General features: G+C 38.6%; 1 protein-coding gene across 2 annotated transcripts in view; it reads left to right on the forward strand.

Annotated features, from left to right (window-relative positions):
- The window catches only part of LOC116315487, an 87,649-nt gene extending 81,081 nt beyond the window's left edge, over positions 1 to 6,568 (forward strand). For both annotated transcript variants that reach the window (XR_005608934.1, XM_031733815.2), the window contains 2 exons: positions 1,209 to 1,296; positions 5,600 to 6,568. The gene's annotated coding sequence lies outside the window, so the exon portion shown is untranslated. The remainder of the gene's footprint in view (positions 1 to 1,208; positions 1,297 to 5,599) is intronic.
- Positions 6,569 to 7,635: the final 1,067 nt, after the last annotated feature.

A 7,635-nucleotide genomic window follows, 5' to 3' on the forward strand; every position in this document is an offset into this window, starting at 1 on the left:
GACGAAAATGAAATTCATGAACATAACACAACAAGCCAGAGACATTAATCAACCTCACGGTTACACGAGTGTCATTGCTGCAGCTTTTAATTATGTAACATTGCTTTGTACACAAATTCCCTTAATCTTTGTACATGGGTACAAAGACATACCTTGTAATTATCAGCTTCAATTTTCTCATGCACAGAATAGGTTGGATGACAATGGCTGTAATTTCTATTCCAGAATGACTGAAAGTAGAAGAATGCTGGTAATGACAAATAAACATTTAATTATTACAAATGTGGTGGAAAGGCTTTTGGAGAAGTGCATCAAAGAAAAGGCCAAGATTATAATGTGAGACAAGCCCATTGACAATTGGTTTCAAGTTTTGGTGACTCAAGGTTGCCTGTTTTAAAATCGGGACAACTCTCTGATGCCCACAACTCCAGTTTATACACCATCAATTTGAAAACAACAGGACGCCGCATAGTGCTACCTGTTATCTCAAACTCAGTGCTGCTCCTGAGTTTCTTGCTACCTTACCTGTCTGATTATTGGGGTCTCCTTTATTATTGTAGACTTTTTACCCTACAATATAAAGCGCCTTGAGGTGACTGCTGCTGTGATTTGTCTCTATATAAATAACGCTGAATTAAACTGAGCCTAGCTCAGCTTTGCCATCTCGTCTTGCTCTTAAATTGACACAAATTCCAGCTGGGGAATTTCAATTCAATGACTCTACGTCCATAGACTTTGTTTTACTTAGGGCAGCCTAGAGTTGCACTGACATGCCTCAGTGAAGTCTGTCACAGTGTTACCAATACTATCAACTGTGCCCATTATTACTAGCAGCACAGGAGTTATTGCTCTCTAAAGCCATTCAAATAATTCAAAATACACTCAGATACTGATATACTTTAGGTTTACTGTTTTTACTGGTTTGTTAAATATCAAAATTAATACATTGCCCTACATAAATATTAATAGATTCTTCTGAGTATACGTCTAATTGATAATGTCCCATAAATTCATTGTGAAGCAATAGAGTTAAACATAGACACATGCAGTATTTTAAATCATGGTTGTTTGAGTTATTGCTACCAGAGAACATGCTGAGAGCTTTATAATCATACCAGCAGCTCTTTACATAGATTACTATCTACATATTTCTACAGAGAATGAATATTATATGGCAACGACTAATGAACACGGCCCTCTTTTCACAGAGGGGAGCAGCGGCTGCTGTAATCTCCACTGTTCAATTAGCTGAAGTGACCGGGACGCCACCTACACTTCATTAGCTGGAAGGCGAAGGTATGGAATTAACCTCTTTCTCTCTGTGACTGTTTCTTTCCTTTCTCTATTTCTCTATATCCCCATTTTCCTCATTCCTTGAGAAATATTGTGAAATATTGTCACGGCACAAGAATGAAACTATTTCAGATTAGCTTCTATCAGTTAAAACACAATTTTCTCTTATTTTACGTTTAAAATAGAAGCTTTTTGGATATTTACTCAGAAGCAACAGAGAGAAAAGGAAAAAGAGAGTGTGAGTGTGTGTGTGTGTGTGTGTGTGTGTGTGTGTGAATGGGGGGTATAAATCCACAAAGACAATTTAGATTTTCCAGCTTCTCGTCCTGTTTTTCCAATTACTTAATGCTATTTAAATACACCAGAGCTGAAACACACACACACACGTGCACACATTAATGGTCCTCAGCAATGGAGAGGTTCCTAAAATAAGTCATGCAGTAATTGTATTTGATAAATCATAAAGGGAGCCCATCAGAGGAAAGCTAGCTGTAATAAAATGATAAACTAGACAATTATGAAAAAAATCCCCGGCCTTTAATTTCCTAAACACACTCTGGAGAGAGGCCGTTTAAGCCGGAGCGATTCGACGAGATGCTCACCACATTATTTCCTCTTGTATCTGACACACTGAATTACGCCACAGGGCTCTGAAATGTCTGTAGCATTGGCAGAGCACTGCAAATCCACACAGACAGACACACACACACACAAAGCTTGTTCACATCTTCTCAGTCGGGTGTTTTCCAGTTTCATATGACATTTGTCCAGCGAAGACCTCCATACGGTATGTTCGGGTAAACAGTAGTAGTGCCCAGATACTTTATACAGTTTTTGTGTTTCAAAAGCAGTCGTTTACAACAGACTACTTCATATTACAAACACAATTTTAGAGCAAGAACATTCAGACGGTCTTTTGTGAGCAAGCACTTGGCAACAGTGAGGAGGAAGAAGTTCCTTTGAACTGGAACTTCTTCCCTGAGCCAGGTTCAGGGAGGGGCAGCCATCTGGCATACGGTGATTAAAAAAGAGTGAAAAGAAGAAACCACGAAAAACAACATAAACAATGGGAAAGAACAGATAGAATTTAATTACATTCAAAAGTGCCATAATTCAGATTCAGTAACCAGTTTACTTTAAACTTTAGTTCTAAAAGTGGATGGGTACTCAAAAACAAATATTTACCAAATATTTATTTATATTTTTATGTAAATTTCTCAATATGACCAATATGGTGCTGTAACATATACAAAAACTTCGTGCTGGATTCAGGTTTCAGTATATTTTCAGCAAAGCAGGGAAAAACTAAAGCGAAAATGGCCCTTTCCCCATTGTTTAAAAAAATCTCAAAATGTGTAATTGCTCTTATTGTAACAGTTAATACAGACAATTTTTTTTATGTTGACAATAAGAAAAGCCTGAGCTGTTTAACAAAATAGAAAACTTTCTTTTAAGAAGTGCTTGTCTTTTTTGTACATCTTGTTACAGACAATAGACTTCATTGTCTGCAGACTACTCATTGTGAATTTATTTCCTTAGCAACAGTAAAATATTTAACAAGAGACTACGACTATGACAATATGACAAGTATTTTGCAAGCTGACAAAACTTCTGAAAGGTTTACTGCTAATTAATTCGAATTTAGCATTAGGCTAGCAACATTAATGCTACAAAGATTTCTTTTTTAGCTAACTCTTCTTTTAAAAAAGTTTCTAAAACAACTTGACAAACCCCAGTTTTGTTCAGGGCAGCCCTTCAGTTTCTAATGGCGATGGACTCTAAAATGACATCATCATTAGCTTATTTAGCTTAGGTGCTACATGAAAATGGGGAGTTAGCTTTAAATGATAGTAAAAACCTTAAGCTAACTTTACTAGCACACTGTACCTGATGGACAGCTACTGGTGAACTGCCAAAATTTCAGGGTGGAGCATTTGGGGAGTGCGAGTATGTGACCATAAATAGATCCGTGGCAGTTTAGTTCCCAGGGCGTACTGCTCTGAGGACATTTCATACCAAACTTAACATTGCGTTCTTCAGGCTTCAGGACAAATATGCCTACTGATACACCCATAATTTCTGTTCCTCTCGTAAAGTGACCACAGCAAACAATATTTACTACTCTCAACAGTTGCTCTACTTTGTCTGTGGCACTTTAATTTTGTTATGAAATTTTGAGATCCGGTGATATTTGTTTAACCGTTAATGGACAATAATGGACCACTATGACATCTAAAAAAGCTATAGCTAACACGTAATAATTACTGGATTACACTGACACATGGGATTTGTTGAAAGCAACGGCAGAACAGAACATGACAGGACTTATCCTTTAAGTCAGAAGCAACTCTGTAGTAAAGTTCTTTCATGTAAGGTGTTATTATGTTTCTACCTCACATATAATATTCACCATCTGCTTGTAATGTGGTTGGTTGATGAGAGGGTTCCTTGTAGCACAAACTGTGTGTGTATGTGTGTGTCAATGGCTTATGAACAAATGTTGCTCAGGTGAAGTTTAATTATATATAAATACTGTATCATAGACCCTCATATGATGCCAATTCATTGTCAGGCTGTCCAACAGGAGCACAGGGATATTTCCCAGTGGCCCGAGGATATTTTGGCACGCCATGAGCAGTCAACATGACAAGCTTTGACAGACCATCTAGAATCCATGCAACAAGCACAACGCTCTTGCTCTTGGTCCTCAGTTTGATCGCTAACCGATATCCATGACATGAGGGTGCACACAAATTACTAGGAAGGGATCATGCCACTCAAAAACATAAAAACTTTAAAATACTTACTTACTAAATTACTGTTAGAATGTTATGGAGAGAAAAATCAGTATAGGAAATTACTAGGTGTACAGGCATTCGCCAACTACTCGCAACACTGCGACGAGTGTGCCACAAACTTGAAATGCAAAAAAGTAAAAACGTGCTGGTTACAGCAATAAGGCACAACTTTTACTATGAAGGCTCTCTGTTTCCAAATTCTGTTGCATTTTTTAGTATTACTGCCCCTTAAGGAGGAGTTGGCAAGTGTTTGCAGACAAGCTGGCATCTTCCATGTAAACCACGGGCAACTGTGGCAATCTGCTAGCAACCAAATCAATCACAAGAAGGCTTTGTGGCCAGTTTCACCCAGAGCCAGCCAACAACCTCTCGCCAGCTGAGAGGTTTTTTCACATGTGTCTGTGACTGGTCCCTACACCTGTGTAACTCAGGCCTTAGATGGAATTTTGGTTACTGCACTGTTGTTCTTGTTGTTCTATTCTCTGAGCTAAATAATGTTCCTGTGTCAGTATCAGCATCAGCACCACAGGTGTATATACCAGCACTACTACTAATAATAAATATATATTTATATGTAAAATAAAGCATTGATTATTTGGCCACAGTAGTTAATAAAAGACTGATTTTTTGATATTGTGGATAGTCTACAAAATTAACTGCCCCCTGCTCTTTATTCCTTATTCATTGCCAAACAACTTTATAGAGAAAAGTGTCTGTATATAAGTATATTCAGGATTCTGTGATTCAACATGGCCACTCATGATAAGGTCACATATCAGGTTGATGCAACCTTAGCTAAGCACGCTTACAGCAACAAACCCTGTATTGTCACAGGATGACATTAACTCTCTGAAGCATGTTTTTTTCTTCATGGCTGAATAAAAATCTCATTCCTCGCTGACTTCTGGCTGAGACAGGCATGACGGTGTGAGATCAGCGCCACAAAGAGTTAAAAAAAATCAGATCTTTTGGATTCCTCGTGTAAATGCAGACAGACTGTGTAGGTGTGTGTCTGCGAGTGTGTGGCGTAGGTGCTGCTGTGTAAAATAACATGGAAAAGGTGATTTTCCACTATAGTGAGGTTTCCACAGTGAGATCCCCCAGGCAGCAGCAGAAACATGATTGAATTTTGTGTGTGTTTGTGCGTGTGTGTCTGTGTGTGTGAGAGCGAGAACACTGGCTTGACTCGACTAAGACGCCTCACCCCTCTGCTGCACCTCCACCAGTGTCTAATGGTATTTGAATTCATTAAGTATGAGAAAAATTTTATTATTATTTTTTACAAATACACGTCATGTTTATTGTTTAACAGAAAAAAAAACACAAGCGTATCTCCATAATTCCTCAAAAGCAGACTTTCCAGAGCTGTGAGGTCTTCATATTACATCACACTGATGATGCTAGACGAGAGAGCGAGCGAGGAAGAACAAGGCATTATTTTTACACAGACCTGAGTCCGATTTGTTGCTGACAACACGCCACAATCCTGTTTCTCTGTCTCCTTGTAGGTGATGCTGACGGTATAACATCAGGCGAGTACGAGAGATGGAGAAGATGCTGACGTTTCCCAAAAAACCCCACACAAACACACACAGACACACACATACAGGCAGAGAGTAAATGGGAGTCTTCTGTCAGGAGTGTGAGTCATTCCCAAGTGTAGAAAACTGAATTAAAGTGAATCAGGCTGAACTGAAATGACCTGAGCTGAAAAGAAGGCTTCAGCTGGACAGCCCTCTGAAGGTGCTGAGGGAAAAAAAATTAGATGACAAATAATTTGGAAATAATGCAGATGGCACACTGTGGTTTCTCGAGGTGGCCTCGCTAGATTTCCTGTTCTGCATTCCCCGTTTTCTTTTTTTCATTTTCATATTTACATTACATTCGATGACATTTATTAAACTGTACGTCTCTGGACTCTCAGCATTTGTATCCTATCTGTTTTCGTATTTGAGCTTGTGCCATATCCATCAAAAGTGTACATTAGAAATCTGCGACATTTCAGTCTGTTCATTATTGTGGAATTAAATATTAGACACAGAATTAGATTTTTAAAAATAAATCTACAGGCTTTTTTAAGCTAGCTGGTGCCATTTCGTTTCACATCATTTGTCTTTCTTTTTAACCACAACTGCACAAAATTAGTCTTGCTTAATATTTTGTAATGATGGCAAATTATTGTTTTCCATCTGAGCTTCACACTTGCATCAATTAAAGAGTGCTAGGATGATCTGCTCTCTAAGCAACTCCAGATTCAGTGACCTTTACATTTTGAGTTTAACTGAAACATGACAAGAAAAAAAAATAAGTATGTGTTCGGTGTGATCGTGTCAGTCATAAGTTACTTCATCATAAGACCCAAGCAGCTGATTTTGACGTGGTTTACATGTGGGTTTAATCACAAACTCTTCTTTTTTATTGTACCTTCTTGTTCTTGTGCTCCACTGTTTAAAAGATAAAATAAAAAAAAAACATTGTGAAAGACCAATAATGTATTAGTGTTTCATTTATATGTATATGTATATGGCATGTAAAAACATACACACTAATACATCCAAGCAAGTGTTGTGAATTCAGACACTGAATCACTACACACTAGTACTGAGGGACAGTAGCTTCTGGCTATCTGCTGCACTGAGTGTAAATGATCGCATAGCTGTGGTTATAAGTCACAGTCATACATGCTGCTGATGGAAGCTGACACCCAGTGTGTGTGTGTGTGTGTGTGTGTGTGTGTGATACAGAGAGACAGTCATTTTAGACTCATCGTGTCACTTCCTTTCCCTTCTGTGCATTCTCTCTTTCCTCCTCATCCTCGATGCCTCGGGTGATGAAACTGACTCTGTTACATCAGAACAAACGACTCCTACCCCCACCTATCGTCCTGCCTGGTCCACACACACACACACACACACACGTATTTGTTCTCACTTTAGACCCACATTAGTGTGTTTAACCTTATTGATAAGGTTTTGCCCATTGATACAAATCAGGACGATCCATCACTGATGCCTCTGTTTACGGGGCGGAGAGGAGTTGATAGTGATGGATGGCAGACTAATCAGTAAACACAGTGACCTGAAGAGCACTGGGACACACACACACACACCCACACACACAACCATACAAACATAGTGACAATGGCTTTAGTTTCATTAAACCCTTTGATTAACAATGTGTTTTCTTACATGACGAGGCAGTAATATTTATAGAGAAGTTCACTGGTGCACAAGAATCAAAAGGAAGTAGCAAAATATCAGAAATATGTAAATACACATTGAGGAAAACCAGCCAATGATCCAGTTGGTCTCAGAGACTACTGTAAACTTCTGTTTTAATGTTTATATAGTTGGAGGACATGGAAACCCGATGACCAGTGAAGTGAGAGCAAAGCAGACTGATTGTATGAAAGTAGCTATTCGATAAATAACAGCCGAAGTCGAGTTGATTTTGGTCATAAAAGACCCAATTTTAGCCTTACAGTGCACTCGTGGACATGAACAACGTCAATGTAACAACGTCAGTGTAACTACATCAGTGTAAC

Source organism: Oreochromis aureus, linkage group 17 (assembly GCF_013358895.1).
Source record: "Oreochromis aureus strain Israel breed Guangdong linkage group 17, ZZ_aureus, whole genome shotgun sequence".
NCBI classification, from domain to species: Eukaryota; Metazoa; Chordata; class Actinopteri; order Cichliformes; family Cichlidae; genus Oreochromis; species Oreochromis aureus.